Source organism: Halyomorpha halys, unplaced genomic scaffold (assembly GCF_000696795.3).
Source record: "Halyomorpha halys isolate HHAL.00 unplaced genomic scaffold, Hhal_1.1 Scaffold1775.1, whole genome shotgun sequence".
In the NCBI taxonomy this organism is placed as follows: domain Eukaryota; kingdom Metazoa; phylum Arthropoda; class Insecta; order Hemiptera; family Pentatomidae; genus Halyomorpha; species Halyomorpha halys.
This window is the reverse complement of record NW_027106231.1, coordinates 96,085-123,355: the sequence shown is the minus strand read 5'-3', so window position 1 is coordinate 123,355 and position 27,271 is coordinate 96,085. Positions and strand designations below refer to the sequence as shown.

Below are 27,271 nucleotides of genomic sequence, written 5' to 3'. Positions count from 1 at the left end.
TTATCAAAATCCATTAACAGTATTTACTTTATTTACATATATTATTTTTTCCATCCTTCATTGTATGGCTGAAACATAGACATGATAATTATCAAAACACTATAATTTGTTAATAACTAAAACTACACAATATATTAATAATTTAAAATAAACCTATTCACATTTCCAAGTACATTACATATACCGCAAGGAGTAAGCCCCTAAGCCCTCAGCTACTATATGACTTGCAAACACCATAGAGTACTTAAGTGAATGGCCCCGTAAAGCGAGGGGAGTTTATCTTGATGTTGAGGGGAGTCGGATGAATTGGCGGGTCGGGGAGTCTTTGAAAGGTGATGATCGTAAGACCTAAGCCCTTAGTATTTTCAGAAACCGGAATGTTTGCTTGTCATTTAAGTAAATAGACATTCACACTGAATGCTTTTGTATGGTACGAATTACTTTTATATATAAAGATCCATAAACTGCTTACTGGAATTGATGGGATATTTGTATTGTTATCTGTTGCACTTAAGAGGTGATGCTATTGGATATTGATATTATCCTATTGGAATAGATTTGTTGATTTGTGCTTCATTGAAAAGCGACTGACACAGAACCACAATACTAAAAAGGAAAATGATTGTTCGTCGATTCTCATTGCTATATATTTCCTTAATAAACTAACTAGATCATTTAACGAATTATAATCAAATGTATTTAGATATACGATGTTGATATTTGGGGCTCCTCCAATCCATCAAATATCTACCGAATCCAATCATTAGAATATCAAAAATGTTAATGCTATTTATTATGTGAATGTTTCTCAAATATCATTCTAATGTTATCAAGACCACATCAGAGGACTGAATAGTAGAGAATTACGTGATTTTATAAAATGTCCTGTTTTGTTGAAACGCTTCCACAAAAATGGTCATCAAAAAGAAAACTGCTACTTGAATCTTATAAGTTTTGTGTAATATGAAAAATAGATTAAATACTATTACAACAAGAACCTAATGCATATTGTTTGGGAAGTCAGGTCTCAGCTTACGACTACGCACCTTCAAGCTTGACTGAGTCGAGAGGCGTTTTACAAAATCTAAAAGTTGGGAGTGTCCAAAAAAAAAAAAGCCATGAAATATTACCGGATTTAACTATTTATTGATTAGTTAAATAATTTATTCGATTTTCTATACGAAATAGATATTAGACCAACAAAATAAATATCTCACTTTTAGTAAAGCTTATCTTAATCTTAAAACTGTTAACTTTGTATGGGTGTCAGGTAGCTCGTCCTCGGTGGAAACATCGCACCCAAACACTTACTCTTCCAGGTCCGGACGCCGCTATTTTGACACCCAAAGAAGTATGTTTTCCATTGAAAAATTAAATATCATGTAGTTGACAAGCCATGTTGAATGACAATCCACCAAGGAAATTAAAAATCAAACAAATAAACCTATTATTATTAACTACTAAGTCAAATGATCTTAACACATGAAGGAGGTCGTAGTAGCTAGATTGAGGATAGAACTTACGAATCTGACTTATAATTGATCAACAAGCAGCTACTGCCGAAGTTTGTTTTCGTTTAGTGGCGTCAAACTTCATTGGTCATCAACGCCATTTATATTTTATTTAATTTTCCTATATCCATTTAATTTTATTTATTTTTAATTTGATTATTTATCATTTTATTTATTTATTTTATTATTATTATTATTTTTTTCTTCCGTTCAATGTTATATTTTTGTCAGTAAATGTTGTGATTTTAAAAAATGAAACACGAAATCTATTGTTTTATCATCGTCTCCAAGGGTTTTTGAAATATCTTGGTTTAGTCCTAAGCAATTGAGGTGTGGTTTGAAATATGGTCATTGTTGGAAAATACGGCTTATTGTCAGATTGCTGTTGCAATACTACCAGTTCAGAGGCGTTTCTTATGAAATAAGAGGAGTGGGTGAGCCTCGTGTGACCTATTCTCAGCCTCGTCAGTACAGTCTCCTCTCTATGGCATATGCGACTGGAGGTACCCCAGGGCTTGACATCCTTTTTAATCATTTTTAATTTACTCATTGGGTTTCATTCCGGAAAGATTGCCATTTATCTTTGACTTCCTTCCGTTGGCCTGCTCATCTCTGATGGAGTTAAAATTGCTTTACCCCGTCCCGGAAGCGCGAGTGCTTCTCGTGTAGAGTGATCGGCTAGTTCATTCCCTGCGATTCCTACTTGGCTTGGAACCCATATAAATGTAATTGACATACCCAAATTGTATAGAGTTTTTAAGTGAAAATGGATACAGGAAATTTTCGGATGCTCAGGATACATTATAACCGCAAATTTTGATTTATCCTTAGCTATATGTTTATCGTTTATAGTTGCCCACGCTCAGCGGAGAAGGGAGTGAGTCAAAGGAAAATAATAAAACATAAATAAATAAATATAATCGCAAAAGGAAAAAAAAAAGCCAAAACAATAAAGAATTACTCCTTAGGCGCCACGTTATTTTTTCCTTGGAAATAACGAAAACCCCGAAGCATTATGCCCACAATATAACTAAAATATACCCCTATATAAACAATTGCTGAATTATGACCACTGGCGAATACCTTTACATGTAGATAACGGAAAACCTAGGGGTGTTACCTACCCACCAGTTGAATTATCGTAATATTCCGTGAACAACAACAAAAAAAACATAAGTAAATTAACAAGTTGAAAACAGAGAAAGAACAACAGAACTATATGTACAAAAGTTTAATAATACGAAGAAATATATGTACACAGAATGAATTAGGAAAAAAAAAATTCTTATCAATTCATAAAACAATTAAAACTTATAGGTTGACTTAACCTTAACTTAAATGCTTAACCTTAATAACTGTATTTACGTTATTATCCGAAAGAGTATAAAAGTGAATATAAAATTAAAAAAAAAAAAAATTCAGTTCAAACCCTACGTAGTCCCCACTCCTGTTGGGACAGGAAAAAAAAAATTCAGTTCAAACCCTACGTAGTCCCCACCACCTGACAGAACATAAGGTTGTCCGATATTTCCTTTCCGTCTCACCTTCCCCAGAAGTTTTAGAATGACACCTGCTACAACTCTCTTATCCAGGACGTGCTGAAGAAACGTCACTGCACTATATCCCCACTTCTAGTGTTAATCACCGTCCATTGAAGTAGAACACCATAATTTTGAAAAAAACAAAACAAAACACATACGATGACATTTCTCATATGGTGCTATTTTGGTTCAAACAGTAAAGACAGAGTGCCTTTAAACTATTACCTCTTCACATTGAACAATCGTAACGTGTTTCAAAATCAAACTGTCTCCTTCACAAAACCAAAACCCACTCGTCTGAACATACGTGTTCCAAAATCAAACTGTCGCCTTCACAAAAACAAAACCCACTCGTCTGAACATACGTGTTCCAAAATCAAACTGCCGCCTTCACAAAAACAAAAACCACTCGTCTGAACATATCGCTCGTGTTTTGTTTTCACCATGACAACCGAAACACCTCTTGTCTACGCAGAGCAGAACAATGCTCTGGATACATACAATCTAAACCTTTTAACGAGCTTAATGAGTCTGTAATTATTGTTATCTTGGTGTGGTTCAAAGCCAAACAGAAATGAAGTGCTGCTGCTATTGCATTTATGTCGGCAGTGAATATGTTTCTACCGCTGAAGTGTCAATATCTTAATAGTACACTTTGAGTCAGCCTCATGTTCCTATACTAGAACGCCCTTTCTACACGGCGGTTTTTAGTAGATTAGGAGTGGGATCAGGTGTTAGCCCTGAATGATAATGAAAAAAAAATTGATATTAATTTTATAAGAAAAATAATATATTAACCAAAATTTAAACTCATTAACTATCGTAAATTTAAATAATTCAGAATCTTAGGGGTGAAAAAAAAAATACATTTGATGGATAAATACGAATATTTAGGAATATAAACTATAAAAGATGGGTATTGATGACTATTGGGTTTTATACCCTAAAACCCTAACAAACAACAAATATGATTTATAATACTTTTTACCTTCTGAATCGTAAAAAGGACAACAAAAATAAGGATCTAGTACTATCTAAATAAATAACATTTATAACTAAGCACACACATATATAATTTTAATTTTAATCGTAACAAAACGAATAATTATGTGGAATTAAGAAAAAGTACTGGCGGATACGGTCATTTTGCGAATCAAAATCAGGTATTGGGAATCATAGAAGTTAGAAAGTACTCAGTAAAATTTTTAGTTTTCTTTATGGTTGATTTATTTATTAGTTCTTCTGGTCAGCGATTGAACAGATCTGGAGCTGTATAGTTTGAAGTACGTTCACCAAATATATTGCTATAGGGTATAACACTTAGAACGCTTACAAGATTTATTTTCGAACACCAATTGTGGGTTGCTAAATCTACCCACGTTTGGAACAGAAAGTTGGCTCATTATCTACCCCGCAAAGGGGCAGATGAGGAAACAGATACAGTAAGTTAATGTTTAGCCAAAAAAATATGAGAGTAGATTTTGCGTCATCTGTGGGGTTGGGATTCCTATATGTTTTGCGCCGTTCGTGATGGCGACCCTTCGAGGGTAACTGTTCATCCCACCTTCCCTCCGATAAATCTTCTCCTTTAATATATTTTATTACTTACTATTTTGGAGGCTTTGCGGTCCCCTTCTTACTCCTTATTGGTTTTATATCACATTAACAGCGCAACGCCTATCGGTATCACCACAAATATAGTCTTCAAGGCTAAGCTTAAGAGTTTCCTTGCCAGGTAGAAGAGTTTTAATGTTTATGAGGAAAATAATTAAATATTGCAACTATATAAAATATAACATATTTTTGAAATAAAAATATATTTATTTTGCCAAATAATATAAGACACTGAATATTGCACTGTAATACAGAGTATCAATAAAGTGATTAATTTAGTTGTTTTTTAAATTAAGGTTTCATTTCTATAAACTATAGTCTGCATATAAAAAAATTAAATGTTAGTATGCTTTAGATATATAAAAAAAAGAATCTATAGACAAAATTAATTAATTAGTACCGAAGTTTAAAAAAAAAAAAAATTACGGAAAAGTGAGAAACAAACTGGAAACTGAGGTGAAATAAGGAAGATTTGGCAAATAAATGTATTGGACCAGATCCACTGGATTTATGTGTGGAATTGGTCGTGAGAAAAAGATAGAAGTAGGCAATAGAAAATATAAGTTAAAGAAACACCTGTTTCAATGGAAAACTATAAAAATAAAGACTGTATCTTCCAAACCTAATAAAATTCAATTGAAATATTGTTACAAGCATAATTATGCTAGTTGAGTTGAGTTTACTCATTTTAACAATGATGTGGTCAAAATGTGTCAATTATTAGTATACAAACCTTTTAGACATATTTAATCAAATTCATGCGAGGTGTAACACTTACAAATAAGACCCTAAATAGGTTGGATTGAACCAACCTTCCAGAATTGGGTACGATGGGTAATCAGAAACCGAGTTTACTAATAAATTCTTTAGATACATAAATATAATTAGGAAATGTGCGATGCAGATTGTGAATGATTATATAAATGATGTGTAATTGTCCATAAAAGATAATGTTTTTTTTTTTTCTCGACAGTTAAATTAGAAAGTGAAGAAAATATCTGATATAATATTATATTAGAAGATAGAAAGGAGGAATCCTGTTATCGTTATCGGGCCTAGGAAGTATCGGAAGGAATGAGCAGTTATAAGTAACGGTTATTTTTTATTCAGTGTCTATGAAATTCTAGCTTACCAACACTTTGATCATTATTGTCCTTTTTGGTAACATAACTGATTGTAAAATATATCTCTTAATATTTTCGGCAAAGTATTCAGATTTATGGCTTACATTTTAGTTACTGCTTTCAACTTTTAACCTCTTCTGATAAGAGTTTATTATGTCATTCTATGGAAGCCATTACAGGGTCTCTGTAATATTATAAATCAAGTAGGTATTGTTTAACATGCAAACAGAGAAGTTAAGAAGCAAGTCACTGTACTCTGGAGTGTCGTAATTAAGTGGAAACTCTGAGTTTAACGCCGACAAGGAAATGGCTACTTGAGATTCGCCAGGAGGCGATGCCCGCTGGAAACAGCAGCCGGCTGAGCAAGTGTTTAGGAACCGTTTGCATCGCTATGCCTTCTTAAAACTTTTTAAATACCTCCTTACCTACCATTTTATAGATCTATTTTTTAAACTGATACTTAACTTGAAATTTTCATTTACCAGTAACGACTCAGAAACTCAGGTTAGATCAGGTAGGTTAAACCGTGGCTTGAGAGCCACACCTATCATCATATTATTAGAGGGGGACATTATTAGTGTGGACGTTTGATAATATTTGTATTATATACAGGATTATAAATGACAGATACTGCATTTTCGTGGTATTACTTAAGTAATTATTTGCTCAGTTAATTAATTACTTAAATATTTACTTACTTATTTAAATATATACAGGAACCACAGAAGCCTAAGCCTGCGATAGAACGGGATTTGAGGAACGCTATAATTTTTTGCCAAGTTGTCCATTGTACCAAAGGAATAGAATCCAATACATTTCTAAATTGAATTATATGAGTCCAAGTTATTAAAATAAAATACTGGCAATACCCACACAATTGTATCTTTTATATCTTTATATAATAATACATTTAGTAAATTTGCTGTAAGTATATAATAGAGTGACATAGGCGTGTAGAGAAACTCCCCATTGGTAGCACTCTAAGGACGTTTTTACATTAGGAGGTCTCGTGGCCATCTTCTTTTCAGACACCTCGGAAGATTGTCAGGAATGCATGAGGAAGCTAGGCTAGAAAGCTAGTGGGTTCAGGTGGTTAGAGAGTTTGTAATGGAAGGAATGATATCTGGTTCGAGCTAGATCGGTTACATATGGGACATCTGTATGATTAATTTTGATTAATACATATGTATGATTTTATTTATGACAAAGTATTACATTATTATTTGTACATAGGATCATTTAGGATTTTATGAAGGATTTTGGATTGTAAGGATTAGATACGAGATGAATTTGAAGAATTGGCATATCCCCAAAGCTCGACTCCGTAAGTTTAGACCGTTTGTTTAGTAAGTGCTGTAATAGTTGGAATCGACGAGCAATTTCCTCTCTTTTCAGTCTTCTGTGAGGACTCCAAGTTAGTCGTTTGTACAAATGTAGTCCAAGGTAGCGGATCTTTTCTACAGGGGTAAGAGCAACATTATTAAAGTATACTGTAGATCAGTCGGCCTTAAATAACTGTATCATTAAACCTAAAACTGCCTCGGAATTGATAAGAACTTTGACATAGGATATTGGAACACCTTGTCCTTATACCAATCTGGAGCACTGAAACTGCTCTTAGATCAGATATGTTTTTACACATTAGACATAGTTGCCATTCGGGAAATCCGATGGACGGGCCAAGACATAATGCAGAAGAAGAACAACACCACATTTTACAGCTGCCGTGAGAACACCCACGAGTTTGGTGTGGGGGTCATTGTTACGGGTAAATTCAGACAACTTGTGATTGGATGGAAACCTGTGAGTCCCAAAATATGCCACATAACAATACAGTGGAGGTTCTGCAATTACAGTACTTAAAAGAACCTTTGACTCTCTTAAAAGAACCCTTTCTCTCCCCCCCTACCAAAAAAAAGTTAAATATATTTTTTAATTACTGCGCTTTCGCTTCTTTAATTTATTATTTCTTTCGAAAAAACTAAAGATCATCTGGCCAATGACAGAAAGACAGATAAAATTACCTTCAATACACATACAATTTGTAGAGCGTGATTATTTCTACAAGAATTGTGTATTCAAATAAACGAATTAGGTATTTTTTCTTGATTTTCGCTAATAAGTCCTAAATAAGCCATTCAAGCGGAAAAAAATAATCAATATTAAATTTCGCGTTAGATAAGTATCTAAAATTCATGCACTAACAATACTCAAACAAAGCACAGGATTTATAAAATTTAATGAAAACAATAAAGACAAAGTTGGTTATTACGATTTGTAAGATGTCAAAGGATGATGATTAAGAAACTTCCATCGATTATATTATGGATAACATACGGGGATTACATACAGTTTTAATTAATATCATGGATTCAATATTTCGTATTGTGTTTTGGAGGATTATATTTAAAAAATGTAGGTTCGGAGAATCTTTGAGGCATGAACATTTTCATTATTATCTTATTTCTCATCAATGTGCAAATAACTTGAATTTTTTTTAGAGAATATTGCTTTTAAATTTTGAAAGCGAATATTTGATTGTATATGCGCCTCAATGCCTTTGTTAATATTTAAATACAGGCTTATTGGGATATAAATTAAATACTCTTGCAATTTGGAGGTCAGTCAAAATCTAAAGAAATTTAATAATTGAGAGGATGTTTGTCCAGGTTATAGTAAAGAAAAACAATTAAAAAATAATTTTAAATATTTATAGATGGGCAAGGTTTAAAAAACAAAAAATGTTTGTATGGGTGTCTATGTATTTCTATATCTTTATATCTACTTTATTTATATGTCATTTTTATACTCTTTGGTTTTAACTCCACTGTAACTCTTTTTTTCAGTTTTGATGAGGACCTACTACTTGGATCAAAACGTTGGTCATTAGTTTATGTGACGTACAGAAGCCTGTTAGCACTCAAATTAAAGCTAGTTTAATGAGCTATAAAGTAGTTTATGATGTTTATCTTCGTAAGAGTAATAGTTTACTTGAAATTTGCTAAAATAAATTGATTTATAGTTGTTCGGACAAATTTTCATTTACCAAATTTATATTCATATGTGAATATCATAAAAACTACTACCCTTACGAAGATAAGTGTCATAAACTACTTTATAGTAAATTAAATCTCCTTTATTTTGAGTGTTGGCAGACATATGTACGTCTTATGGATCTAGAGATATATTTTTTCAAAAATCCAACATTTTATACGAACAACTAGAAATTAACATTTTATGAGTTTATTTTGTCAAATATCATACAAACTACTACTCCTACAAAGATAAACATAATAACTATTTTGTAGTAAATTTAACTAGCTTTAATTTGAGCGCTGGCAGACATCTGTACGTCGAATAGTTTCTGAAATAAATTTTTTCATAAATCAAATTTATTGTCCAAAGTACTATTAATCAATTTATTTTAGCAAATATCATGAAAACTACTATTCCTACGAAGGTAAAGGTCATAAACCTCTTTATAGTCCATTAAACTAGCTTTAATTTGAGTAATATTAGACATCTTTACGTCACATAGTTCCTGAGATATTTGGATGATATGAGAATTATAATATGGATGGAATAATATGAGATATTATTTCTCAAAATAAATTAACTAACTACTAATCTTTCAGTAGATTTTTAAGAAATTTTGATTTTTAAAAAGCTATATCTCGAGAACTATTGGAAGTAGCTCTTTTAGGGCTAATATTTCAGCAAATTTACTCTTCTTTAAATAACGTTCTCTTAGATTTTCTAGTATTGTTGGTAGTTTTTAAGATATAGAAATCCAAATGAAAAATAAACGTTTCTTAAGGTTTTGGAGCAGCCGCCATTTTTTAATCCCCCTACCTCTACTTGGCAGACTCATCAATTTTGACTAGTAATTATACATAGTTTTTATTGAAGTAATCAAAAATTGGTGTGATTACTGCCTTTTTTCTTCCCGGCTCTTGTACTAATACATATAGGCGTAAAAAAAAATCCTGCCGTTTTCTATTAAAAATTTATTGTCAAAGAATGGTACATTATCTTGTATTCAAAGGACTGGCTCTTACTAGCCACTATCTTTTTACTTCTTCGTGGTAGCAGTCGGACACTACGCCGGAATATCTCTTCATGTTTTGATGCTATCCACGAATCGACCCAATTTTCTGGAATCTTCTTATAATGTAAAGCATTGCTCAGACAGACCATGACCCATCCAGTGGATGGTGATAATCAGAAGGGGGAATATCTAGTGAATACGGCGGGTGGAGTACAACTTTCCAATTATGTGTTTCCAAATACGTTTTGACCGGAGCCGCAATATGTAGACGAGCATTGTCATGTAAAAGAGCTATTTAGTCGGGAATGGAGTAGTAATAGGCGCATTTTTCCTTGAGTCCTACAATATATCTCATTAATCAAATTTGGTAGGTGTCCAGTAATGGTTTCGCTAGGTTTAAGTAACTCATAATACACTGAGTCTCTATGCTGATTCAACCAAATACACAGCATGAGGTTTTTTCGATGGGTATTCAGGAATATTGATTTTTATGATGGTCACTATGGTTTTCTTCTATTTGGGTCATCGTAGTGGATCTATTTTTGTATCACCAACTATACAATGCAAAAAACCCTCTTTGTTATGCCTGCCAAGCAGCATTTCAATCATGCAAAATCAGCATTCAATTTATTTTAGCTTGAGTTTATATGGAATCCAATTACCTAGTTTTCAAATCATTTGAAACTGCTTTAAAGTCACTTCTAATGTAAATGCAAGTTATTTTTGCGTTTGGGATGAATCTTCCTCCAATAATACTTCCAGTTCCGTGCTATCGTACACTTTCAACATTTCTGTACGTTCGGTTTTCCACGCTAAAAACCGTTTTTAAACTTTTGAAACGATTCACGAAAAACTTATCTCAGTTTCGCAGCCTCATTATATGCTTCTAAAAGTAACCCATTAGCCTCAGAAGCAGATTTCATCAAATTAAAGATTTAATCAAAAGTTACCGGTCACTATGCTTTGGATTTGGCACAAAATTTGACCTATTTGCACAAGAAACAATAATATGATGGTGATAATAAATTACTATTACTTAAAGGTTATGTTGTTACCAGAAAATCAAACTTAAATTGTACTTTTAATAGTTGACAATTTTCACAAAACCTTCTGGTGATGCCGTTTTTATCAAACTGTGCAAACTTAATTGTAGGCCTATTCAGTATAATTTTAATAATTAATAATATAACCTCAACTCATATTTTATTTTGATGAATGAGGATTTTACAACTTCATTGTGATATTCATTATATAAAATTTATTTGGATTATAATAGCCATTGCACTGTCGATGCGATACGGTATCTGAATGTGAGAATAGAATTCAGTCGCAAAAAATACTTTAATAATATATTTTCAATCACTTTTTAGCCAATAAAATACTCATTCAGTAATGGAGTATAACAATCTATAAGATAGCTCGGGAAGAGTGTACTTTGCCGAGATTCGAGGTAGTGACGAAGGGGCCACCGGAGATATTGAGAGATCGCCAGTGAGGCCTTCATTTGCGGGAGTGGGTCGGGGAGCCTAAACCAATTCCTACCGGAAGCTGAGCTGCCTTCCTCCCACTGTCCTCTCACCGTTATAGCCCAATTATAGCTCTAGGCCTTTCTTCTACATCCCATTACCTCTCACCTGGGCCTCTGCCCAATTCGGTGAAGAGCCTCTTCAGAATCATGAATAAGACGTGCTTAAATATCTAATGAATGATCAGCTCGATGAGGGTGGTCATATTTTAACTTTATGTATCTGTATAAAACATAAATAGATAGCTGTTTAAGTAAATTTGGTAAGTTGTTCCGTGCTCTCATCGAAAAGGTTAACCTTTTCATGGAAAACATGAAGGATGGAAGCCCATTCAAATGAAGGGACAGAAGTGTAGGGACACTAGATTGAAGCACAAATGAAGTTAATAAAGACGAGCATATGATAAAATGCAATAAAACAATATTACTCACTGAATTTAAAGATAAAACATTAAAATAATATTAAAGAACATATAAAGAAAAGAAAAAGCTACAATGATTTTTAAAAATAAAAATATGGATCTATTTCAAAAATATAAATATATATATTGTATAAGACAAAGAAAATTAAATTTAAGTAAAAATAAAAAACACATTCACACCTACATCAAATTTTTACATTCAGCATAGGAACTCCGAGCCAAACCCAAGTAGAAGGCAAGGAGGCAAACTACTATATGTACATTTGTATACCTAACTGAAGTTAAGTTGCTCGTTAAATGCAGCATTAAGAGGTGTATAATGAACCTCTTTATAGGATAGCAGATTTCATGATATTTAATAAAAAAAGAAAATAATTTTTATTTCATTTCCTTAATTATGTTATTTTACCCATTTTTTCAATTACCTATGTATACATTTTATATCCCGCTTCTCTCATCACTTCATTTTATAAATTCTATTTTGTAAAATTATTCATTTTATTTTATTCTGTTTATACTTTCTTTTTTATTTTTTATTCTTACTGTGATTGTTATCTTGTTCTGTTCTTAGCCCTTGAAGCTCTAACCGAAACGTTGGACACCAACTTATTTGTGTTTCACTTTGACCGCACCCCCAACCATTTTCTTCTCGTACGTCATCCACGGTCAACTATCTCTCATAATTAAAAAGAAAATAATATTGAAAATATTATAATTTTTTTTTTTGGATAACAGGAACTTTTGCTGGCGAGAACTTGAATTAGTTAAATACTTAATTTTGAAGGACATTTACTGTAGCTGTTGTACTAGTATAACATAGGTGATAATTGAATAATTTTTAAATTGACAATTGAATTATTAAAAAAATGTGCGTTAGCTGTTAAAAAAAAACTATATTATATTCCAAAAAGTGTTATAGCCATAAGAGAAAATGGAAAAATAGTAAAAAAAAAAGTAACAGAAAATATCTAAGAAATAATATATAATATAAACTGTTGAAAACTGATTTGTTAGTTAAGCAATATTAATGCACTTAATCTATGAGTATTTTTGATTTTTTTTTCCATTTGAGTGCTTCAGTTTAAATTGCTTCTGCCAGTTGCCCCAACTTAATTGAAATGTTTCTATCAATATCTTTTACAATTATAATGATAAATAACGTTTTAATTTTCTGAAAATGAAATTCATTAATGAACCTGTTGTTATTATCATCAAGATTCAGAGAGGTTGATTAAGTCTTAATGTATACTCAGGTAAATTAGTTTTGAATAAATGTGAACTTTAACTAAAGGAACCTTGAAGATAAAAGAAAAACACTCAATACATAATTTTTTATCTATGTTCTTATACTGTTACCTGGTTGGTACTGAAAAACATGTATTTAAAAGTTGTAGAAAAGAATAGGTTAGAACATGAAATTCTTATCCTTAGAAATAAATAAGACTGAAAAGACAGGAAACTGCACGTATATTCCGACTATTATAGCACTTACTAGACAAACGGTCTAAACTTCCAACTCATTACAAAAGACTGAGCTACATGACAATAATAAGGTCCATCTGGACATACGGAGTTGAGCTTTGGGGCTCCACTAAACCTTTGAATTCCTCTCGTATCCAATCTTTACAATCCAAAATCCTTCGTAAAATCCTCAATGCTCCTTATTTTGTTACTAATAAAACCATCCATAAAGACCTAAATGTTCCTTATGTAACCAATCTAGCCCGAACCCGATATTATTCCTTCCATAATAAACTCCCTAACCACCCAAACCCACTCGTTTCTAACCTTGCTTCCTCTTCCATTCCATTCCAAGGCGCCTGAAAAGAAGATGGCCTCGTGACCTTATATTGTAAACTGTTTTTAGAGTCCTACTACTGGGTAGTTTCTCTACATCCTGTATCATATAATTATGTCATTATGATCAAATTTACTGGTTGTATTTTTTTATACAGTTGTAAATATCAACAAATAAATAAAAAAAAAAAATAAATAAATATCCTAGTATAAAATCATTGAGTTCCCTTCTTCCAGGAGAATATTCTGGTCCTGCCGGTTAAAATCCTGCAAGCTCCAGCCATTTCCTCGCTACTGTTGTTCACTATTTTCATAAAGAACCCTCTGACTTCATAGAGTGCGGTTCTATTCTAGCGTGTGTGCAGCTTATTAGACATTTTTGTTTGTTATTTGTTTTTTTTTTCTTTCTTTTATGGTTTATTTTATGATTTTTTGTTATTTTTATGAATAAACGCAATCAGGTGATGAATCAAACGTTTCACCCAATTTATCCCAAAACAACCATATTACTGCTAATAATCCTGATATAGACCTCCAATTGGCAGAATCACATTCGAAAAAAAGAAATTTGGAACGCACAGATACATCTCAGTTCCAGTCACCCGTTAAAAAAAATGAGTAAGTATTACCAAGAAATTACTCCTCTAAAAGCTAGGATGGGTGGTTCTTTTGAACATGTTATCAGAAATTGACCTTTCCTCAGATAAGCACACTAGAGCGGCACTAAGTACCAGCAATAACAACACTAACCTGAATACTCAGCCCAATACAATAAAAAATACCTCCGATATTCCTAAATAATGCTAACAATTACAGGCTACTTTTAAACGACTTGAATTCATTGTGCAACGAACAATTTACCACCCAAGTAATTGGAAACAATACGAAAATTATGTTAGCGAATATCGAAGATTACAGGACTTTAACTAATTATTATGATGAAGAAAAAATATAATACCACACATTCTCAATGGATAAAAATAAATATTTGAACGTAGTGATTAGGAAGGTTCCCTACAGTATTACCGAAGACGAATTGAAGGTCGAGTTAGAATCAAAACAGTTCGAAGTTGCCTATGTATTCAGAATATTAAACAAGGATAAAAAATCAACTCCACTCTGTTCAGTATCTCTGAAAAACAATGAAAAGGCCAAAGATACTTTTAATCTTAAACATTTATTTTCTGCCCTAATTATAGTAGAACCCAAACACAAAATTCCTATGTTTCTAACTGCCAAAGATACGGTCATACAAAGAACTATTGTCATTTGGACCCGAGATGTGATTAGTGCAAAGGTAAACACCATTTTTCAAAGTGTCCGTTAAAATTCAGTGATATGCCATTTTGTGTGAATTGCGAAATACCTCATGCGGTTAATTATAAGGGATGTAAACATTATCAAATCCTTAAAAATAAAATAAACTCACCTTCAGAACCAAATATTCGTAAAGCTGAGACTAACTCAAGCAGGCCAGCCACGAAAATCACTTCAAAAAACTCATATGCTGATGTTATTAGACCAATATTAAAACCACTGGAACCAAAAACTCAGTCCACAGTTAATCAAGACAACGAAATAATTGATGAAAATTTATTGTCTCCAATAATTAAAATTATAATCGAAGCTATCAAGCCGTATTTACCACAAATTATGGACTCATCTCTCCATGTTAGTAGCATCTTTCTTTACAAATAGACCATAATATAAATAACAGCTTATCTACAGTCACTAATTATCTCCTGACTAACTGCGCTTTAATACAAATCATATATTATTCAACGAATGCTCAAATATTCATTTTTCATCTATGGGTACGGGATTAAGAAAATTAAAATTTTTAAACTGGAATGCTCCTGGCATATCTTCTCAAAGAAATGAGTTTAAAATTATCCTTGAATCAAATTTCATCGATGTAGCCTGTATAACTCAGACACATGTATCCCAAAACACCAAATTGAAGATTCCAGGTTACAAAATTTTACGCAGACAGATTGTTCGACTCCCTCTGGTGGTGTAGCCTTAATAATCAAAAATAATATTGATTTCACTGAAAATATCCTTACCAACGTACTTAATATGCTGTAATCTGAGAATAAGGCTGTAAATCTGATATTCTGGATATTGTATTAACAAAACATTTTAGTTTTTCTCTCTCTTCTCAAGTGATTACAGCTTTAAATTCGGACTATATCCCTGTATTAATTAATTTCGCAACTGAGATAAACAATGAAACGTTGAAAAAATCCCTCATTAATGGATTAATCGATTGGGAAACGTACAAAATTCTTGTCGATGAAAAATTACAACTGAAAAAAAATTTCCCTACCACTCAAGAAACAGATAAAAATTATTTTATCTATAATATTTTGAATAAAATCATTCCAGATTTTACCGCCATTTTCTGACATATGACCTACACATTCAAGATTTTACCGCCATATAACAGCCAACAATTTATTAATAAACGAACAGTTCGGATTTTGTCAACAAATTAGCCCCTGTTATAAATAATATAACGAAAAATTTCAATTACAAAAAACATAACATACAGGGATGGTCCTAATAGACATAGAAAAAGTATTCGACATTAACAACCCAAAGTTACTGATTTTCAAATTAATGAATTTAAATATTCTAAGATATATAATATTATTCATTCAGTAATTTCTATCAAATCGATTCTTCTTCATTTCAGTTAATAACATAACCAACATAACATAACATAACCCACGTATCATAACTATTGCTGGTCTCCATCAGGGTTCCTGTCTAAGTCCTATACTATTCAATCTGTTTATGAATGAGAACCCAAAATTTAAAAAGGTTGATATAGCCCTTTTTGCCGATGATATAGCGATTAACAACTCTTCATATCGTATTGATACCAACTAATAGGCTAAAAGATGCTCTGAAATAAGATCTAAATACCTTGAAAATGGGGATTAGTTTTAAATATCAACAGAAGCCATCGTTTTCACACAAAAATGACATATAATTCCATAGACCCTTAAACAATACCCCTGTCCGTTTGCAAAAACAGTTAAATAATTAGGAGTCTCTTTAGACAACGACTATTATTTAACCACCACGTCAATTCGAAACTGGAAAACGCAAGCAAAATTTTATCTAAAATGTATTCATACTTTAATAAAAAAATCAAAATTATCAAGGAGAAATAAATAAAGTGGTGCCCTAAGACCCATCTTGATTTATGCCTACCCCAAATGTAGCTTTATTAGTTCAACCAATATAAAAAAAATACAAGTATTTCAAAACAAATACCTCAGAATTGTTAATAACAATCCATATTGCACTGGAATATCTAAAATGCACTCTGGATTAAATATAGACACCGTACAGGATTAGATATAAAAACTAACACATAATTTCTTCCAGTCTTGCCCCCACCCATTAAACCCTCTAATCACAAAAATAGGAATTTACACTAAAACTAAAAGCCGTGGATACAAACACAAAGGAACTAAACATACATTAATGTAAATGTAAACCAATGACATGTTTTTTATCCTATACAATGTTATTTATTTTATTTTAATTCAATAATGTTTTTATTTTTTTTTTGCCCATTCGGAATGTGCACATTACTAATATGTAAAACATATTAATTTGTGAAATGTTATTAGTATCAATAAAATTGTATTGTGTATTGCAATAAAAATACATTTACCAAGATGTTTTCTTGTGACCCTCACGAGAAAGAGATACAAAATGAGAAGATTGCTGATCCAGTCAGAGTGTACTTTTATAGCCATTGTTGCTTGCTTCGAGTACCTTTTAGACAAATGACTTTGTTAACAATTTCATCATAAATAAGGAGTTCTTTACTTATTTATTATTTTATGTAAGTATTATTTTCCTTATCTCCGTAAAGTTATAACTTTTGAGATGGTCCGTAAGATCTGCAATTCTTATTTCAAACTTAAATGTAACAATTCTAATTATTACAATCGATTAAAACGTAACAGCTTCCCTCAGTTACATTTTAATTATTAATCGTTTGGGGTTGCCCGAACACAATTACAAAATAACGAAGGCCTGGTTTTTTTGTTGCTTACCAAATGTGAATTGACGATTAACTTATAAATTTATCTTTGTTGAGGAATTCTCTTTGCAATAATTTATAAATATAAAAAAATAATTATAAACAATATTATTGTACATGAAATTCAATACAAAAATTAATAACTAATCTTGTAAATATATAGTATTCTCTCCTCTAAAATGGTATAATTGTGCTCAGTAAAATCTTAAGAATTTTTCTTACTGAATATTTTCTCTACATTATTTTAAATAAATCAATTTACATTGGCTGATTATTACAATTGAGTGAAAAAATGTATATATACATACAAATATGTAATTCGAAACTACGTAAAACTACAAATAAGACGATATTATACAATTATTCAATTTACACAACAATTAATTCGTAAAATTAAGTTTTGCCTGAGATCCTTCAGGAAACTTAACAGTGTTGATAAATCTATGTAGAGAACAAGCTTTCTATCTTCTTTATTGGATTGCAACCATGTCTATATAAAAAAGGAACATTGTGGAGCCAAGCCCTTATTATACAGACAATATAAATCAGAAGGGTCCTGGATAAAAAAATAAAAGGCTACTCCAAAGCAGTTTAGGCGGATTGTAAGGTCCTGAGAACTATAACGGAGGTTGAAAGGAGTCGGCCGTATCCTGGGATTACCCAACTCCCTTCCCGGGATAATCCCTACAGCCCGTCCTTATTGGGATCCCTCTAGCGACTCCACAGGGCCTCTGTCGTCGGGGTTATCCTCCATCTGTTCCGGGTCTGTAGAATAGTTGTAGAATGCTAGGAGACTTTGATGTATATTCTTGGAATATATGTTTATTATGCCTATGTTTTACTTCATAACTGTAGTGTAAATATGTTAATATCAATTAAATTATTATTAATTTATGAGGCTTAGGTTAGACGACTCTAAGTCATAATTACGTAAATATTAAAATGTCTAGAACAACTTACCATCGAAATACATACGTAAATTCATATTTTTACATACATATATGAGGGCTGTAAAGAACAATATATAATGAATTTCCAAGTTAAAAATATTCATAATGAAAGTATACAAATGGTTGAAAAAATAGATGAATATCTAAAGAAAAATATTTGAGCCGTTGAAAGCAGAAGTGGTGTCAAACCTAGATTTTTGATATCTGGGAAATTTCTACACAGATTTTAGTAAGGATAAACAGTTTTTTTTAGTTAAAACTATTCATTCACAAGCAGGTGCAACTATTTAAACAAATTTTTAGTTAATCCTAATGAATGCATACGGATAACAATTATTAAAGAACAAATATTTCTAAACTTTAAGGAATAACAATCTGTTACTTAGTAAAACTAATCAGGCACAAGCATATCCAACTATTTAAAACAGTTGATTTATTCTACCCTGTGATTAATTAAATAGTTATATAAAAAAATCAATGTTGTAAAAAAAACAGACTTGCTCCACTTTTTCTAAAAACGGCTCATATATTATGAAGTAACACCTAATTGATATGAACTGAATTTTTAAATATATGGTTATTTATTTTTTCCTACAATGTAGTAATACTTGCATTGTATATGTCTATCTACTATGATCAACATCGTATATTATAGTGGTTTGTTCTAAAGAAGATTGTAATGTGGGTTAAAATCTTGGGATTCCATATATTTTTTTTTACTATTTTTTCGGCATTAATATTTACATATTTTTTTCTTAGAAACAAAATTAGTATTGATTATATATATATTTTTTTAATTTTTCCAACCTCATTAATGAAGGTAGGACAGCTTTGTACTCCTGAGGTTAAGAAAAATATTCTGTATTTCCAAAGGATGGAAAGTTTGACTCACAGTTAAGGTTTTAATCATCAAGGAACAAATTTGATTCTGCGCTTATTTGACTGTAGTAAAATCCCTTTAAGACAAATTGATGTAAAAAATCTACTACTCATATCCAAGTATGGTTCCCTTGACATATATTTTTCGAAAATGACTCGTTCGATTGGGATCAGAGCTGAAGAACAGGTAGGCATGGAAACATGGGTAGGGAACAGGGGGGAGGTAAAAATAGTAATCTAAATTATATATAATTCTAATCACAAGATTACCTTATAAATGAGCATTAGTGTTTTCTTTCACATGCATATATTTCCAAAAGGATCGCACATTGGTTATTTTTCCAAACGATAAATCATGTAATTAACCTTATGATATTAATTTAGTCAAACGAAATCTCGAGATAACCTAGAAATGATTGTTATAATGATGATAAAACTTTTACAACTCCTTGAGGGTATGGTGGCTTTATATGCTAATTTTTTTAATATTTGAGCTAGATAGTTTTATGTTTAAAATTGTTTAGAGATACAGTTTTTAAAACAACAACATTCTGTGAATATATTTTGGCATAGAAAATAACCGTAAACTACTTATAATAGCTTAAAATTTATCCCTAATAAAACTCTTTACGTTCAATATTATTCTATATGTGTTATTATCTGAAGATTTCACTTCTTAAAATCTCAAAAAAATACAAAGTCATCATTTCGAACTGCCAAAATTCATACCTCCTTGGTGGAATAATATCTTCACTAGTACGACTACAGGAGTACCATTAATTACGGTTTAAAAAAAAATTATGAAAAAAATGTTAAAATGAGAGAGTGAAGGAAAAACGTCTGAACTTAAAGTATTTACTTTTACTGACAGCAATAAATCATGAGGCATATTTTTAAATGAAATTCAGTTAGTGAATTGAAACAAAAAATTAATTGTAGATAGAAAAAAAAATTTAAAGTGCCTTACCTAAGGTCGGACATTGTGAGGAAGAGAAAGTATTTTTTAATCTTTATTTACTACTTATAAATCTAATTTAAAGGTAAAACAAACGAGTATAATGGTCCTTATTTTTTTTAAATAAGGTTAATAATTGAAGGTTAAAAATGGATCAAACACATGATTTACACATCTTTCAGATATTTGCTCAAATCAAGTTTTTCAACGAGTAATATTATTTTTTCTAAATAAGTTGAGAGTTAATGAAGTTACACATTATCTGGAGAAAAATAGATTATATTGAGTGTTTTTATTCCTGTTTTGCAGATGTTGTCATTTTGTAATATACTCATACATTGAAACTAAGTCATATATCCATAAACTTTCTATATCTCAGGAACTATTTGACGTATAGATGTTTGCTACGAGCCCAATTCGATGCTCATTAAATACACCTTAAAATAGTTTATACTGAACATCTCCGTTAGAGTAGCAGTTAATCCATGATATTTGGTGTAATAAAGATAAAAATGTTGATTTTTCATTGTTTTGGAAAAATACTGGTATAAGCAAAACATAATTCTATTAAGGCCGTATTTAAAGCTCATTAAATACACTATAACGTCGTTTATAGTTTGATTATTTTCCTAACAATAGTAGTTTTCATGATCATTTCCAAAACAAATTTATAAATTGATTTTTTGATGTTTTGGAAAGGCTATCTCTAGGATTACAAAACATACAAAACTCTATTAGAGCTAAAATAAAAGCTTGTTAAATGTGCTATTAAATAGTCTTAAGTGATACGTAAGCTACTTACAATATTATAGAAGTTATTGGCAATAAACCTAAAAATATTGAGTGGACATTTTGACAAATCTAACATATTATGGACCATGAGGGAGTAGTAAACTTTTTATCATTGTATTTTTCAACCATTTTCACTTAAGAATCCGTTAACAGAAATTAATTTACACCTACTTCTATTTTGATAATTTTTACTTCTATTCTATACTTATTGCTAAATTATAATCTGTTTTATAGGGCTATTGAAAGGGTATGAAGAGTAATAAATGTGCTTAATTTATTAAATAAATCAAAACTTGTATCATTTTTTGTCTCAACACTTTTTATTTTTTAACAGTTCAACGTTTCGGCCATTTTAGCCATCCTCAAGGACATCTTCAATTATAATTTCTTCCTCACATTAAATTTAGACTTACTTTTGCAGGCTATTCTGCCCAGGTCATTCATTAATTATAAGTTAAAAACCTATTTTTAAAATTTTAAATCATAAATATTTAATTCTTCTTATACAAAATTATCAAAATTATAAAGTTTTGATTTATTTAATAAATAATTACCTTGTCTCAAGAAATTGAAAAAATATAATTAAAGTGCTTAATTTATTTTTCCATCTAAACTTATTTTAATAAATAAAAAATAGAAATGGGAAATATCATATTCATAATTAGCACCGTAAATGATAATAAATAAATAAATAAAAATTGTACTTAGACAAATTTTATATTATTTATTTTGTTTTAGGTATAACTTCCCCAACCCCTTTCTCCTACATGCCTCATTTTCATAAAATTACATTTCCTAGATATGATTGATTTTCCGACTATCTTCATTGGGTGATTAATTCCCTTATTTAAAGGTTAATGATTTGCATTTAAATAATAAAAGATGGGTGACGAAGTTTTACTGAAATTACTTTATAAAATATTGCGGGACATTTGCTAAATTTATACTTAAAACTCATTTTACACTCTTTTCCAAGTTTCCTCCAATTTCTGATCCATTCAAACGAGCGGTATTAGCAATAAAGGCGTACCACGAAAAAACATTCGCGCATGTGAGAGTAAAAGTAGTGGATGAATTTGTTATCTTTTGTTTCCGTTTTACAGGATTACGGTTCAGCAACTCTCAATGGAAAAATTAGAAATTTCTAGTTGTTACCATATGATTACTGCAAACATTGATGAGAAAATTTTTTTCGAAGACAGTCGCAATTTTAACAATGGCAATAAAAAGCGGGAGATGAGAGATTAACTATCGCCTTTGGGCAAGGTGTGAAGGCGGGGAATGAGATGAGTTGACTTACGGCCCGGTGCTTTATCACGAACTAGAATAGAAGCTGTTTCCTCCTGGAGCTCTCTTTTCAGACGACTCCTTCTTCTAACAGTTCCAAGTCTTTACGATTTCGGGTCTTTGTCCCTTCGGAAGGTCGTTTACTTATGGATGCTACTGTTTGCTTCATTCCCATTCCCAGTCAGGGATTGACAATGCTTCGACAGCCAAGGAGTGAATTCGTTTACCTCCAAATAAATTAGAAGTGGGTGTTTTATTCCCGATCTTTCCAACATGAGGTTGAACCGAAAAAGCGGATTAAAATAATTAAAGATCATAAAAAAAACATATAAAAATAAAGAGGTTTGAAAAATAAAATAAAATAAAAAACAAAGATCATATGTACAGACAAATATTTATATCGCGTGCAATGATTAGCATATGTTTCCGTTACTTTACTTATATACAGTGAACCTTCGTGTAGCGGATACCCCTCTATAACGTAATCCTTTCTTAATGGATGATATTATTTTTATTACGGGTTACAAGGAACAAATTTAGTACATTAGAACTTTTCTATTACGGACCCAGACACTAATTTTAATCCCCATCAGGATTTTTCACTCCTTTCAGAATTCATATAATATGAAAGTACAAACTCAAAATTACAGAATTAAAAGGCACTAACAGACATTTGGTTATTTATTTAGCAAGTATTCAGTGCACATGCAAATATTTTTTTTAAATATTTATAGAATTCTTCCGAAACAGCGTTTTGTTTACTGACATAATTACTAATTAATTTTTCTTTGTGAAAAAATGGATTATATAAGATTCTCAATATATTTTATTAAACAGCCAAAAGTTTTATCTGGATTATTTTAACTCCAATTATAATTTTTATTAAAAGTGAAAATTTTCCGAATAAAATTAATTGAATCGTAACAGCTTGATTTATCGTAAGCATATAATAATCTTTATATATTATATAAAATGAAAAAAATTAACGAAAAAATACAGATGTGATCGTTTCATTCGTTTTGAAATACCCTGTATTAATACAAGTGTTACACACAGTGAAGGGGCCAGTTGACCGTTTACCACCAAAAATGAAGATAATATTTAGCGTTCACGTGAAATGGTGCTCTTAGACAGACGAGTAATTATTGGCGAAGTAATCACCTTTGGACTGAATTTTATAACTATATTACGGATCATAATTGACTTGTCCTTGTATAAATAGACTGAACTTTGTCAATAAATAAAGTTTGTACTAGCATATTTTCTACTACAATATTCAAGCAATTACTAAAAAGGTAACTTCAAACAACATAGTACTGTATGGGATACTTCTAATATCAGATTAATCTTTCTTATTTTACACTATTTTATTCCTATACTACCTAACTGAGCGTTACATGATATCTCATTTTTATTGTTAGATTATTTTAGATTCATGATGGACCGCAAGTTTGTACTTCTGGTGTAGCGCGCACAGTACAAACGTGTGACTGGAATCGTTTGAATAAGTTGCCAAAGTTAGCCGGAATGAAGAACTTCTATGGTAGGCTTTTCCTGAAGTTTGCTGAATAAAAAAACCTAACAATTAGTCGTTTTTCTCTCCGTCTCTGATAAGATTATAAAGTTGTTCCCTAAATTTTAAAGTAGATCCATTGAATGGAGTTTGCCTTTATAACCTTTCTTAGATGAGAAAATATTAATGTACTCCTCCTTGCCGACCGAATGAATAATGCAACTCCGTAAGTTATGCAGATCTTTTAAACTCCTCTTTATATTTACGAACATTGGGTGAGAAATTTTTAATGGATATACAAAATGGAACACTTTATACCTTTAAAACTCCGCAGCATTTTATAGTTATTGAGTTTTCTTTATTACTAACCTAGTTTCGTTTAAGTATGTATAAGAACTACAGGCAGTTTGTAGCCGTTGTAAGGAGTTAGAGTGTCAAATTTGACTTGCTCATGATTGTAGCGGAGCCGGTTCGAGTCCAGTCTGGGAGTTTGACTTTTATTTCGTACTGGTTCCACGGAATAGAAAACTTGACTCTAGAATAGGTTGGTTACCCGTAGATAACTTCGCTTTTCCCACTTTTTGTCGGAAATCTTCATGGAAGATAATATAAAAAAAAGTGAGAACTACTATTTTTCAAAATAAAAGCACCAGTTTTGATCGTGATTGAGTGTGTTATCTAAGAACTGTGATTTATAAAGTCTGACATATTATTCAGAAAATGTTTTTATCATTAACGAAAATGCATGTAAAATAATTCTTTTACTAATATAATATAATAATTCTCTTACGTAATAAATCATAACAGACATAAACGTAACGGTTAAAGTAAGCATTTGCTTCATTGTTTTAAAGATGTAATATATCAAGTTAGATATTTTCTAACTCTCTGGCTAAAAGAATTTGTATATTACCATTTTTTATGGTTACTTTCTAAAACCAGCCAAGTTTTTATAAATTATCAAGAGATAACAGGATTCTAACCAAAAGGAGATGAATAATAATATTTGATCAAATACAGGAGGGCTGCTCTACTCTACATCAATGCAAAAGTGAAGACAAAAAGACCACGTACATTGCGACTAAGAATATGTGGAGGTAAATATGAATGTTCGATACTGTAATCTAAATTGACTAAACTGGCAACTAGTGATTGCCTCGTACTATTCCCTACTTCTCTGTCAAGCCTCTGGTCATCATAAGACCCGCAATTTTTGCTTCATCTGCCAGTTTAGCTTCTTAATTATGTTCGTTTCTCTTAAGATCAAATACCTAAACTGTTAATTAAATATTTGAAAGGGTTCGGAATAAAACGTCTAAGTAAACTACATTTTTTTTTTTATTGTTGAAGGTAAAGTTCAACAATAAAAAAAAAATGTTTAATTTGAGTTTCTAAATAATGAATCATATTAGTTTAAATAATAATATTTGGTATTATTTTATTCACATCCATTAAAACATCCTTAAACATCTGATAAATTCACTGCTCCTAAAAATATTGGGCGTAGAGGAAGATGGGTTATTACAATGAAATTATTAAACAATAAAACACGCTACTTAAATAAATCTTTGAGTCGGATGTCCACCTTTAAAGCGTAAACAAATGCAAATCAGTCGCGGTGTTGACGCTGAGTATATAACACATTATTGTGCGTCAACAAATTTTCGATCATAGCAACAATTTTCGGAAGTTATTGAATAGAATAAGGAATTATACGTGTCTGTTTATTTTTTCATTTGAATTATAACGTATTAGCCATACTACAAGGGGTTTGAAGAAAAACAGAAAAAAATACCAGAAAAAGAAAAAATGAAGGTAACGGTAAAATTTGATTTTTTTTTTTTATTTATAAAAAGGGCATGAGTGCAATCTATAATATTTTCCAATAAATTGTTTACCTCTCAAACTAATTTATGTTTTAGGCAGGGTGGGTATTTAACAGGCCAAAAATATGATTTCTATAATTTAAAGAATACGGAACTAAACGACCAGCGGCAGAATTAAGTTTAAAGTATTTTAAGTGTTAAACGAAGTTGTCGGCTAATCACAAAGTTCCGTCCTTCAACTTCGCCCTTCGTGATACGTCACTTCACAGTCTAAGTTATACTCTGCAGATAGTCCTACTAATTACAATAACTCTTCCCTCTAAAGGTACACCAGTTAACAAACTTTTTTTAAACTTCTATCTTAAAGTTTTATTTTCCCGTCCTTTTATTCATAATTCCGTCTTAAATTTTATTTTTAATATTACTTCAGAAACTTTCTTTTAAAAAATGGAATACTTTTAACCGTTTCCATCGAGATTGAATCGGTAGCAACCATTTCCCAGTTGAAACTTTGGAATTTCAGTATAACCACAAAAATCTTGTAATATAGCCATTTTATCTGAACCAAAAAATAAATAAATATAATATTAAGAATGAACATTACGAATAGCTACCGATTGTGTTAATTATACTCTATTAGGCTATCTCTACTTATAAAAACAAAGAAACTCAGTTCTTGGAGTTTAATTGAGGTTATATATGTATATATCAAAAGAACTGGTTCGCAGGAGCTCAAGATAGGCTGGCGTGGAGAAAGCTGGTTCAGGGGGCCAAAGATCTATAAGATCTGAAAAGATAACCGACCATATCGGTACAAATAGTTCTCCGATTTGTCATACTAAGTACTGTCAAGTACTTCTCTATATCCTGGATCCAACGTCTTCGAGGTCGTCCTCTGTTTCTGACGCCGTAGAATGTCTCACGCAAAATCTTTTCTGTGATTCAGCCATCCTCCATCTTTGTTATGAGGCCCAATCATTCAATTCTTCTGGCTAGTGTAAATCGAACTGTTGCATGATCTGTAAAGCACATATTACTCACGGTTATTCAGGATTATATATTCACGCCTCTCCACCACTGGTTCATATATTTTCCGGAAAATTTCTCTCTCGAAAATTTTCAACGAGTTATTGCAAGGATCCAGGGATCTATGTTTCTGCCGCATATGCCACTTTTTGTCTTAACAAACGTTTTATACAATTTCACTTTAGTTGCACGCTACAACATTGATGACTGGAAATATATTTCTTTTTATATACTCTTTTTCTTCTAAGTTAATTTTTTAACATAAATCTTAATGATTTAAATAGTTGTTGATCTTTATTCAAGGATATTTGATCATTGTACAAAGACAGCTCGGAACAATTAAATAATATTGATTGATCAAAGAAAAGAAAATCTCAACTAAACCATACTCAAAC

General features: G+C 31.2%; 1 long non-coding RNA gene across 1 annotated transcript; it reads right to left on the bottom strand.

Moving 5' to 3' along the window:
* On the bottom strand, positions 1 to 22,845 carry LOC136795094 (uncharacterized). The gene is made up of 3 exons (XR_010842639.1): positions 22,525 to 22,845; positions 17,274 to 17,377; positions 1 to 68 (listed from the first exon to the last, which is right to left on the bottom strand). It is a non-coding gene; the product is annotated as an uncharacterized lncRNA (long non-coding RNA).
* Between the last annotated feature and the right edge of the window lie 4,426 nt (positions 22,846 to 27,271).